This window comes from Lactuca saligna, chromosome 8 (assembly GCF_052625555.1).
Source record: "Lactuca saligna cultivar CGN05327 chromosome 8, ASM5262555v1, whole genome shotgun sequence".
NCBI lineage: Eukaryota > Viridiplantae > Streptophyta > Magnoliopsida > Asterales > Asteraceae > Lactuca > Lactuca saligna.
This window is the reverse complement of record NC_136424.1, coordinates 240,923,959-240,937,742: the sequence shown is the minus strand read 5'-3', so window position 1 is coordinate 240,937,742 and position 13,784 is coordinate 240,923,959. Positions and strand designations below refer to the sequence as shown.

General features: G+C 37.5%; 1 non-coding gene across 1 annotated transcript; it reads left to right on the top strand.

Moving 5' to 3' along the window:
* The first annotated feature begins 13,241 nt into the window (after window positions 1-13,241).
* LOC145013493 (small nucleolar RNA R71) lies at window positions 13,242-13,348 on the top strand. The gene has a single exon (XR_013665049.1). It is a non-coding gene; the product is annotated as a small nucleolar RNA R71 (small nucleolar RNA).
* The last annotated feature ends 436 nt before the right edge of the window (window positions 13,349-13,784 follow it).

Genomic DNA, 13,784 nt, shown 5'->3' with positions numbered 1-13,784 from the left:
CATCGGGCCCCGCTGGGTATACAAATTTGTTTCTCTTAGGCCCCGCCTGCTAAACATATACAAACATATGAAATATCACATAACACATAGGCTAAACATGCTCTACTCAATTCTTATACTAGGGCCTCGCCTATCTTGGGCCCTACCCTTTCCCTGCTACTAGTGAGTCATGGAACCCCATCCATGCTCCTACTCATAATGAGATACGTACCCTCGCCCACACTCACATCTCTCCTATCTCAGGCCTCACCCCTGCTACGCTATTAATGAGATAAGAAACTCCATCCATACTCTTCTAGTGGTGAGATATGGGACCTCGCCCACACTCACCTCCCTACCAGGCACATACAAGTATCAAACAGACAACAAGTATAATCTAACATGCAACATTCCTAGAGCTTACCCGACATCAGACCTTGTTCCTGAATAACATACACATAACCCTTCCTCGGGCATCCGCCCGACATCGGACCTTGGTCCGGAATAACATACACATAACCCTTCCTCGGGCATCCGCCCGACATCGGACCTTGGTCCGGATTAACATACTAGCATACAGTGCCTAGGGCTAACCACCAGGTCTTCCTACTCATAAACTACATGGGACGACATTGTGGCCTTAGACCCATTCACACAATGAGGAGACTCACCTCGCACTGTTGAAGACTAGTTGAACACTTCTGACTGCTATCCGACAACTCCTGAACTACTGATCCTTCGGCTCCCCAAACTATCAATACCAAAAATAACACTTAGACCACAATACACTCAAAAGTCAAACCAGGTCAAACTTGGTCAAAGTCAATGCTCTGAGTTGACTCAACTTGCCGAGTTGACCCACTAACTCGTCGAGTCCCACAATCCACATGCAATTTTGGATTTCGATCCTACTTGTTGAGTCTTCCTTGAGCTCATGGAGTTCACCTTTAAACACATCGGGACCCTTTTACAACTGACTCATCAAGTCCATCTTCTTAAGTTAGGGATATTGGCTTGGGATCACTGAGTTCATCCTTTAACTCATGGAGTACGATGATCTTCAAGTCCATAATGAACCCAACTAGCTGAATCCTCTACCAATTCAACACACGCTCGCTATCAGAAGGGTTTTGGGCAAGAAAACGGCCTGACTCGCCCAGTCCTAAGAGCAACTCGTTGAGTCCTCCTAAGTCTAATTCTATTCAGATGATTTTAGTCGGGCACAAAGCATCCAGGACCCAGATGTAACCTTCTAGGGTCAAAATAACACGCAAAGCCTCTGCCATTATATCCATGCATGGCCCTTTTTACTCAAAAGGCCATAACAACCTCTTAAACCTTGTATGGGGAGTTCTAATAGCATAAAGCTTGCACCTTTATGCCTTAACCACCCTAAATACTTCCAGATCTGAAAGGATCTTGCTTGGGGGCGTCCAAATCCCAAAAGTAACCATTCTTGGACCAAAATCTTCATAAAAGGGAAAAAGAATAGATCTAATGAACTAATGATCAAGTTAGAGACTTGATTACCAGAGAATGATGAGATTGAGAAGCAACTTTTGGATCCACAAGCCATTCCTTGATCCTTCATGTTTCCTCTTCATCTTCTTGACTTCAAGAACACAAAACAATCTCAAAAATGGCTCACAAGCATTAGGGTTTCGAGATATGTGAGTTCTGGTCTTGGAGGCTGGAGATGAAACCAAGAGACGGGGAATAAGATCCTTAAATAGGGTACAAAGTACTGAATTTGGGGTTTTCTAACCATAGAACAAATCAACGAGTTGGTCCACTGACTCGTCGAGTAGGTCACTTAACCCGCGACTTAAGAATACGCTCCAACTCGTTAAGTTCCTCCCTAGACTCGACGAGTAGAAATCTTGACTTGGGGTTTTGTATTTCCTTTCTTGAGCTTCTAAACTCGAGATGTTACAACTCTCCCCCACTTAAACTAGACTTCGTGAAAACCTTTCACGACATTCCTAATCGTCACATACCTTCCCTGCTTGATCCAATCCTTGAAAATATTATCTTGAGAACAATCCACTAACTAGAACCTTCGAGTACAACACTCTTACTCAAGCCATAATCCTTACGGTACTTCCCAAGCACTTACACTTGACATCCAAGGGTTCACCTCCTTTACCCTTTGCTGTCACTGGCCTACCCGAGGTAACTCGCCATAAGCAACAAACCTTTCCTATTTCCATCAAGATCAAACCTTCTGCTGAAACTTCAATCCCGACCACTCCCGGTCCGACCATCACACCAATACTCATTGAATAATTTCACTTACTATGCTCCAAAACTGAAAAACCCCACCTGGCGTGCGAATCAGATAATCCTTCAAGTAAAAGATTCCTCTCTGCAATAGTTAACACTCAACCGAGAGCTACGCAACAGTGTCAAATAAATCACTTTGAGATTTTCTAATCCCATCGTGACTGACTTAGCATCTCATGATCAACTCAGTGTTCTACGCACTAATTCCCTTATCACCACTCCTGCTTGGAATCCTGCTGACTCTCATCCTTCTTCTGGATGAACCGAGACCACCCTGGTCCCAACTAATCTTCCATTTCCCGGAATAATGGTCCCCCACGGGTGATTGAACGCAAGAACAATCCCTCAGCCACTTTCAACGACTTTTGAAGATACTAGGAATACCATAACTGCTCTTACCTGCCTAGCCATTCTGGCACTAGAAGATCTGGGGTCCTCTATCCCCTACGTTGACCCTAAGGTCTCTACCAGGTGTCACCCAAACTACACTTTGGAGTGGCCTCGCCCACATGTCTCACCCAAACTACACTTCGGAGTGGCCTCTCCCTATCCAGGGCTATGCATTCACATTCCTCCTCTAATCTCAACTTGCTATGCTTTCCTGATTCTTATCATGCTAATTTGGAGATTCGGGCCCCCACCTACACTCCGCTAACTAGGAGATACGGGACCTCGCCCACACTCCTTTAACTAGCTACTAACAAAATGCTATGGCTATCCTACAACCTTACATTCCTAGTTAAACTCAAGTCCTACCGAGAAATCTCCAATCTGGTTTCCCAAACCATCCATCAGCTGTCATGAATGCGCGATCTCAACATTGGGAAGTTTCCCAAACTCCCCCACTTCGATTCAACTAGCTCCTTGCAGCTCCCAACTTGGAAAGGATTCTCAACCCTGATTACCATCATTTGATCAATCTTCTAGAAGTCAATACGAACCACTACCAGAGGTCCAAAACTAACTAATACTGATTCCGTGTTTACTCTTGAAAACTTCCCGATCACTCCCTAAGCTCCAATCATACATGCTGCAACTGCTGTATCTTAAGAACCCGCTCAAAAGGGTACGACTATGAACTAATACTCTAAAATCCATGGTATGCAGATAACATATAACTCAGTCATAAGTAGAAATCATAAGCTGAAGTACGTCTACTAACACTGATACAGCATAATAACAACATATTCAAGAATAAAACTGATAGGAAAGCTAAGGAATACACACTGATCTATGCAAATAGCTTCACCTAATTTTATATTTTTAACCTAACTAACTTAACTAACAAAATTGCACCTAGGCACTGTACCTAGTCAAATTATAGAATAGTCGAGTAAGTTGGGTGTCGATCACAGGGAACGATTTTGACTAATTAATCTACCTTCTATTAAATTAACCTAATTTTCTAGCAAAGTGGGGGTTTTATCTTATTTTGCAAGTTTAGATGAACTTAATTCTTAACACAAAATTCAATCAATTAACAAACACTTCTGTTAGTTCGAATCCACTTTCCCTCAACGGTTTATAAATTAGCTATAAAAATTACTGTTGGTTACTAATTAAAATAGTATTAGCAATTCAATTCCAAATTTACTAATATTAATTAATTCATATAGATCTATGTATGTTCACACACAAGTTAACACATAATTAATTATTTAATGGATTGGAGCTATGTAAGATTGATTTGCAAAACACACTTATGGTCATAATATGAGTTCTCTAGCACAAAGTAATTCAATAATTCAATTGCTTATCTAAGATTGGTTTGATGTTAGCTCTAATAATATAATGATCTCTAAATTACCAGGTATTCCAATTACAAATTAATAATCACTAACTACACAAAACAAGAATTAAAGCAATCAAATATCTAATCAAACATGTTAGGTTTAATCAATCAAACACAAGTCATAACCAACAAGTAAGTCAAAGCTAAAGTATTAAAACCATGAGTTCCAGCTTCATCTAGCTAACAGAAGCAGATAGATTTAGTTGGATATCCTAGCAAATAAACAAGCACAAATCATATTCAAAAGCATGCTAATTGTACCAAACTATAAAGCTATTTATCAAATCTTTCTTCTTCCTTGGTGTTGAAAGCCAGTTCCAGACCCCTTCTCCCTCTGAATTTCATCTCCAGGAACTCTCCAAATCAGCCAAAAGTTTTCCAAATCGTAATGAGCAAGAGTTTGTATAATTATCTAAAATATATACACTCACATCGTGAGCAAACATGTTTCACATCGTGAGAATGTAATTATCTGTGTTTAACAAGGATTCTGCCTCCTGATGCCTATCTTCTGGAATATTCCAACTCAAGTTGTGAGCTTTCATATCCTCACATCCTGAGTACGCTTTTTCGCTGGATTTTTATGCTTTCAAGTCTTCATCCTCCAAAGTTCGAAGCTTTGTCGTTTTTAGTCCCTTTCCTTCAAGAATACTTCTATTTGGCTGCAAAGAACTATTAAAGCTTATAATTATCGTTATTGAATGCAAATAACCAAAATATTAATTAAAATGTACTTATATATTTCCTAAAAACATGTATAAATATGGCAGTATCAAAATACCCCACACTTATGCTTTGCTTGCCCTCAAGCAAATCTAATTATTTTTATTTAAACCTTCACCGCCAACATCATATAGAACAATCCAACCCAAGCTCAGCCATTATGCCAAGACCGCAACACATGCATTTGTGTCTAAAATTTCCAAAGACCCCCCTAATTCTAAATACTCACAATCCAATTAAACACTCGCCCATTTCTTTTGAACAACACTTATTTTATGCAACCCTCCGAATCCATCCGCAGAAAGCTTTCTAACCTCAAGGTATTTTTGTAAAGCTACCCAAGCATACATAATCTAGAAATTACAACTTTTAGATACCACAATAGAGCTCATGAATTCTTCATTTCTTTGACATTTGATCTTTGATTTCTTTAAATTCACCACCTTTTTGTTTGATTTTTGGATCTTCAACTTTTGAATTTCAGAATTTTTGATCTTCGATCTTCAAAATTTATACTTTGATTGCGCCAAAATTCTTCAACTTATCGGTAATTTCTCTGTTTTTTTTACATGTAACTCACTTTTTCCACTCAAAAACCTACATGCTTAAGCAGAGACGCTTAACTTCAACCTTTATTTGTTAAGACATTAGTCTAAGTGCAATGACTACATAAGCTTTCCTGGATACATTTCAAGTATAGGCTGCTAAACATATTGCATCCCTTAAACTAAGTGAGGTTGTGTTTTTGTCGCATGATTTCACTACAATAAAGGGGGCCACAAATGTACTATAACATATATTGGCTCAACTAAACACTTGAGCTCCCATCAAATCATCCCATACAACACTAGCAACTTAAGTTCAAATTATAATTACTAGATTAGATTATTTTTTTCAAACCTATTAAAATTTTAAATTTACTAAATTTTCTAGTAATTTACTTTTTCTTTACTTTTTCGACCCCCTACCCCACACTTATCACATACAATGCCCTCATTGTATGAATAAATTAAATTAAAAACAATAAAAAGGAGAAAAAGGAACAGACTCCTCTGGGATAGTAGTGGCGTGATCGAACTCCATATGTGTAGGATCTCTAGCTTGCTTTAAATTGTGGAAACTTTGTGAATCTTGAATATGAACTTCTTCTAAATAGGAACTTGGATCTTGAACTCGCGATATATGTAGATGTGCCAACAAAACATGGAATCGAAACTTCAATCTTCAATAAATATGGTGCAAATCTCAAAGGCGTGAAGAACAATGTACGAAAGTATATGCCACATTGCATGGTAGAGGAAACGATCCATTATAAGCTTCATCGTAATGCCAAGAAGAAAAGTGGTAAACCATGGTGTAATATGCATCATTGGTCTTCGTTTTTGTGAAAATATAAGACTCGTGACGTGAGTGAGAAGGAACACGACGTGAAATCGATAAAACATGAATTTTGAAAATCCTTCGTAACTGAGCGCACGATGTGAGGAATAAAAGCCTCACGACTAGGACTGTTCACTATTCGAATAAAACCGAATTATCCAATTGAACAATTTGGTTTGGACTATTTGGTTCAGATATTTGGATTTTTGGATTGGTTTTCAACAAAACCGATTTATTATTTTGGATTTCGGATTGGTTTTGGTTTATAAAATAGGAACCGAATAATCCAAAAAAACCGAATAAAAATTTATTATTTATCTATTTATATTATATATATCTATAGTTTTTTATTAAGTTTGTAATTTATTTTTTCAAATAGGAACGTTTAACCGATAAAAAAAGATTAATATGCATCTTCACTCAAAAGTTTTCTATCTATAAAATATTTAACTATAATATATGTTCTTATTAGTTGTTTATACATTCCAAATCATAACTAATTAATTTGTTTTTGCTTCTTGTATAAAGTTAATAATGTTATAATTATTTGTCGTTTTAAAATGTTTCGGTTTTCAAAAACCGAATTATAAAAACCGATCCAACCGAATTGTAATTGGATCGGATCGGATTAGATTTAAATTTAGTTTGGACTATTCGGATCAATGTTTTGAAAACCGAATAAATTTGGATTCACTTGATTGGATCAGATCAAACCGATCCATCCAAACAATCACCCCTACTCACGACGTGAAAACTCGGCGATAGAAAATGAGTTGCCGAGTCTTCTTCCTTGACTTTAGTGCTTTACCCCAGCGTCTTAATTGATTAAGACTCTTCTAAATGCATAATATTTGTGACCCTTCTCTAACTCTATCCTCTCTCTTGACTCACCCATACTTATTTCTAATCATGGGTTTCGACTCTCGACTTTAGACGACGCGTGACTAGACGTAAACACTCTCATCTCGACTTTCCTTTCCTGTGACTCCTCTTGCAAATCTGAAATTAAGAACCAAAGGAAGCAAAAAGTAACATAATAACTTAAATAGTTTTACAATACAAACAAAATAAAACCAAACCAAACTAAATTAATCTAGATACAAAAAATATAAACAAAATGATCAATTATCATCTTCATCCTCTTGAGCTCCACTTGTACCGGCTCCATCTCCTCCTTGATTTTTATATTCACTCCATCTAGGGTAAATTGGGTAATGATACCCCAAGTGAGAAGGTTTCTCAACACTCAAGTGTCTCATGAAATTCTCCACCGTTCCACCAATCCAATTTACACTTAATGACAACTGATCAAAATAACCCGACATGTCTGCCCCAAAGTTGGGGCCTCCCATGGGTGTATTTTGTTGCACCGGTTGTTATCTATCGCCTCTTCCTCTCACATTTCTCCATCCTCTTGGCCTCGGTTGGGGTGCGGGTTATTCTTGGTTTTATTCCAAACTGTCTTTATTTTTCACAAGCATTGGGCACTCTGATACCACTTGTTAGGATAAAAACCCTAATTGTGATTTGATGAACAAGATGTGGAAAATAAGAACAGACACAATAAAGAAGATATGTCAAATGATCAATCGATCTATTCAAAACATGAGGAATAAATTATATTTTCAGAATAGACTAAAGAATCTAACTCTACAGAAGAAACCTCACAATGTGGAAGCTACATTTTGTCTCACTCTTCTTATTCCTTTTCTTATTTTTAGGCTTCAGAAACGAATTTCGGATCTGAACAACCTTTTCATCTTTCTGAATCTGAACAATTGAAGACTTTTGAACATAATCCTTAGGAGTTTGATAAATATGAATATCTTGAATTATTGGCTTTTTGTAAGGAACCAATTCTTCAAAGACATCATAAACACAAAACAATCATATGTAGTTGTTCCAATAGAACAAAACTCCATCACTTTCACGAATTCTGAAGATTTACTTTGAGATTCTTCTTCAGAACAACTAGATTTAGATTATGAAGCTTCTGAAAAACTTGAAACACTTGACTTCCCCTTAACAAGAACATTTGGAGTCGCTTTTTCTTTAGAAAATTGAAGAACATCATGAACTTCTTCAAGAACATCAAGAACATCTTCTTTTTCTTTTCTTTCTTTCTCTGACTTCGTTTGTAGATGCTTCAAAAGTAAGTATTCTTTGATAATGATAAATTGTTTTAATAAATCTTTATCTTCTACTACATAATTACTTTTAAATCCACCACTAGAAATCTGTGTGAAATCACCAATCTTCTCATCAACATAGAGATTATACATCTCAATGGAATTTTTCAACATAGATTGTTCAGGAACATCCCAAAACAAATATCCTTCTTTAAGATGAAACTTTGGATCAATAACTTTTAATCCTAGCCTCTTAATTTCTTTTAACACCTTATAATCTGCCATTTAATCTTCAACAAGAAAGAAATCTTGAAGAGAGAGAAAGTAGATCTGATGAGAATTCTAGAGAGAGAAAACAAATATGAAATGATTTTTGGAGAGATAAAGTAGATCTGAACACAAAAATTCAAATAAACATGAAATATTTCTTCTAATACTCTTCTAGAACACGATTCAAGGACAAATGAGATGAAATAATGAGTAGAAGATAACAGATCTGAACATGACTTTGCGATAAAACGAGGTATATACTTTTTTCTTTTTAGAAAACTTACAAAACTTGAAGAACAAGGTGAGATTCATGATAAAATATTGCCACAAACAAGATCGATTCTTGCAAAAATCGCTGAGATCTACAAGAACCCGCTCTGATACCACTTGTTTAGAATAAATCTGAGATGACTAATGCGGAATATCAAGAACACTCAAGAATCAATCACCATTATATGCAAGTAATCTAATAAAGGTTTTGGTGTATATTGATTATCTCATGAACGTACAAAGAAAACCCCTAATATGGTAAAAAGCTTACACTAAAGGTTAACCTAATGATTATTTATAGGGAACAATAAATATATACCATAAATATAAAATAAATGCCTAATATAAAACTAATGCCTTAGAAGAGCTCGATTAAGAACTTATATTATAAAGGCACCATAGGGAATCATAAAATGATTAACCCTAAACAGGCTTACCTAAATAACAAATTATGCCAAATCAGTTTCAATATCTCAAATACTCAACAATGGTCCCTTATTTGTTACCACGCACATAGACCCCAAATATCCCATAGTGAGATCATCACCAGGCTTGTGTGTCAATGTCTGGGTCAAATGTGGAACAAGAAGACCATAAGATCTTGCAAGGCGTGTAACAAAATGACCCCCATTAATGGGGCTACCAGCTCTAGAAATAGCATCCTTGCTGCCCAAATAGTTTGCCAAATGATATGGGATGTTCCAGAAAACCCCCAGCATGACAATTCTCCAACAAAAGAATAGATTCAAGCTAGTGACCTTGTCCCCATGTCGCTTATGGTTGATGGAAAAACCAATCAAACGATGAAGCAATCTGTGGATCGGGGATCTAATTTGACTCTCCTATGAGACCCCCGAGTAAAATACTCCATTGACAATTGAAACCCAAAAATCCAGTCCTGATGCGTCCGACAAATATTATCGTGCTACTGACCTCATGAAAAGTTCAAAAGCAGGAAATTATATTTCATGCTGCTCATAAATACCCATTCACCATGCAAACTCGATCGAGCTGCATTCCCTGAACTCGCAACCAAGGCGGAATACGAGTGCCCTCGGGTAAAAGGGATCAATAGTGGCTGATTCAAAAGAGACGGAAGCGAAGAACTCCATACAAACTTCCTGGTAAAGTAGGTCACTGATAGCAAATAAGTTTCTCCACCCGTTACAAGTAAAAGAAAAATTGTCCACTAAAAAGTGCTTGGTCAAAAATGGAGCCATCCTTTCCATCAATCCAATCTCCCCAAATCGTACCCAATCAATCAATGGAGAAATGGCAAACTCCCTGTTACACAACCACCCAAATTTGTTCGTAAAGTTAGTATGCCTATTGGTTGGCATATCCACGGGAAGGTGGTACAATGTGTGGCGGGATGACACATGGTCTTGAAATTGCTCATTTGCACCTCTTGAAGCCATTTTTCTGTAAAAAATAAAAAAACCAGAAAAACAAAACAAAATGCTCCACATGTTAGGAAAATTAGTAGAAAATAGAAATCCAAATCCCATGGATCTCGTCGTGAGTTCGTTGTTTACAACGAGAATCAGTCATGGCAGTTTACAAATCGGGCCAAATACTTTGTTGGGGTTTTATGCTAAGTTAATTCTAAGTACATTCATCTCACATGTAGTAAAGATTTCACATATTTAGGGCATCAATTTTGACATTCAAATGAACTACAAACCCTAACCCCTAAATCAACCAAATAATTCAAAATTAAACACTAAAAATAAGATTGGTGTAACTTAGAATCATATTAACGTGAGTGCAAGAGTAAAATGTAGTGGAATCAGCCGAAATTGAGTGTGCGTTGGGGGACTAGGAAGTTGTCGGTGTTTGTGGGATAATATAATGGTGGGTGGTTAAACGTATTCTGATGTCTTTATTCTTGTGGTACTGATTCGTTCTTGCTCACGTAGTGAGCAAGAAACACCTCATGTTGTGATTAATATGTGGGCTAAAACAATTAGGCTGTCTAATAAAGCGAACGTAGGGTTATAATCTTATCGGATTATTATAAATGGGCTGAAAGAAAATGTTAGGCTAATCTAATTATTGGACTAAAATATTCCAGTCCATATATCCGTTTGGTCTCACGTCGCGAGCCATACGTGCTCACGTTGTGAGATCACTTATGAATTGAAAAATTAATTTCATTTTATTGAAAAAGCTTTAATACCATTAAATTTAAGAACCCTCAAACTCGATTTTTACCATTCAAAAGATTATTAAATGACGAGATGATTGATTTTCCTAAAAACTAAAAATTCAAAAACTAAAATGAAAAGATAAGAAAATTCAAACCGGGCTCGGGTTGCCTCCCGAGAAGTGCTTCTTTTTGATGGAGTCATGAGCTGGACTTTGTGCCTCCTTACGTTGAGCTGTCAGAAGAGTCCATCACCAACTGAATCTTCTGCTCATTCCATATCCTTTTGTAAGCTTGGACTCGTCTAATATACACTTTTTTCGAGTTCTCCTTTTTAGCTTTCACCTCGTCTTCATCAAGCTTTCTTTGATCACTTTTGTTTCCAATTTTTTTTATTCTTTTTAAGCTCCATAGGAATCTTTTCTTCTTTCACCACTGGACTCGCCTCCTTAGAAGTAACGTCATCTTCATCACTTTATAAATCGTCGCTTTCTTCACTCACCAAAGATTTTGGAGTCTTATAAGCAAACGCCTCGAAAACAAGTGGAACTGATGCTCTTGGTTTGGTGCATTTAACTTGTTGAATCTCTTCTTCCATAAATTTCTATAATTCTTCAAGTTCATCGTATTCATCAATGTTGAAGACCTCATCATGAACATCACTCCCTTGGAAACCATCTTGGACTCCAAAAGTTTCCTCTTCATCTCCAACTCTTAAAGTAAGCTTGGATTCACGAACATCAACCAAGGATCTAGTAGTGTTAAGTAATGGGCGACCAAGAATGACTGGGACATTGACATCTTCCTTCATGTCCATAACCACAAATCATCTGGGAAAACGAATTTCCCAATTTTCACCAGGATGTCTTCTACTATCCCCCTAGGATGAGTCACTGAACGATTGTCCATGTGATTGGTCATTTTTGTAGCCTTCATCTTCTGAATATCCAACTTCTAATAAAATGAATAAGGCATCAAATTTATGCTAGCTTTAGAATCAGCTAACGCATAAGTCTTCTGATTATTTCCAAACAAACATGGAAAAGTGAGGCATCCAGGATCTCCCATCTTCTTTGGTAACTCTCCCAATAAAACTTTTGAGCTTTGTTCACTGAGAGTAACCTTGGAATTCTTCTTCAACTGCTGACGAGTGTCAATGAAGTCTTGTAAGAACTTTGTGTTTTCGGGAATTTTCGATAATGACTCAACAAAAAGGAGTATTAATTGGAATACCCTTTATTTGTTGAATAAAATCCAGATGCTCCCGTTCGTGTGGACTAAGATAAGCTCGGGATGAAAACGGTAAAGGCGGACGATAAGCCGGAATAAATTCTGAATTTTTCTGTGCAGACCGGTTCCACGTCGTGAGCATAGATGGCTCACGACGTGAGTTCGGTGATTCAGCAAAAATATTATTTTCGAGCTTTAGCTTCTTCGACTTTGGATCGGGTTGCTTCAGTTCCACTTTTAGTGCTTCTAAGAACTCAGAGATTGCCGCTTCTTTTCTATAAATTATGGAGAGAATTTCTTGTTCAACAAAGTTGTTAGTTGACCAAGTTGAGCTTCGATATTGTGGATCGAGGCTTGTTGATTTCTTAATGATGCTTGCTGGTCAATCATCATTTTCTAATGATTTTTCATCACAGATTGCTGCTTCTTCATCATTATTCTTTTATCCTTCAGTGCTGCATCAATATCATCATACCTTTTCTCTGCATCCTCCATGAAATGAACCAACATATTCTCTAACTCAACTTTCTTCTCAGCTGGTGGTTGCTCTTTTTGGTAGAAACCTTGGCCAGTCAGCCTGTATTTCTCCTCCTTCTGCTTCTTGTATTCATCGTATAGCAACCACTCCTTCTTTGGTTTTCTCCAATCTTCATTATACTTATCACCACTCGAGTAGCAAACTTGAGCTTTCTTGTTCCCATATTCATCCAAGTGGCCATCCTTAGTCAAGTGTGGACCATTTCATCTCTCCCAGCGAACTCTAATTACATGGATTGATTGGTCTAATTGAGTCAACCTCCGGTCCATATTATTCAACATTGCCATCATAGCAGCCATCTCTTTAGAATGTGCACCCCCACTGCCTTTTACTCCATCGTGTCTTGGGTTATCGCACTCACGAGAATGCTATGTGAATTCTTCAATCAACACCTTAATCTGATTCGGATTTTTCTTCGTCAGAGGTCCTTGCGAATCAAGGAGTTTCCTTGTCATGACATTGACCCCGTCATACAATATGAACATCTCTTGCTGAATATTAAGGTCATGTTGAGGATAATTCCTTAGTAACCCTCTGTAGCGCTCCCATGCCTCGTAAAGTAACTCACCTAGTTGTTGATCAAAATTGGCTATCACCTTTTTGAGTTTAGCTATCTTAGAAGTTGGGCAGAATTGTTCTAGAAACTTCTCATGCATTTGGGCCCAAGTAGTGATTGCAGCAGGTGGTAGTGCCTTTAGCCAGTCCTTTGCAACTCCTTTAAAAGTGATTGGTAGCATCCTCAACAAAGTTGTCTCTGTAGGAACATTACAGACATTGAAATAGTTTGCAATGTCATTGACCTCATCTAGATGCTTAAAAGCATCCTCATGATCTTTTCCATAAAATGGAATATCCTTAAGTGCAGTAAGGATGTGTCCCTTCAGCTTGAATGTGGTTGTGGTAGGAATCGCGGGTTGTACTAACCCTAGACCAACATCATCTCTAATACGCTTCTTGGAAGCTTCCATGGACATCTCCTCAATATCTGCCATCTCGTTCTATGACTCGTTTTCAGGTTCACTCGTATATAGTCCAAACTCGGCC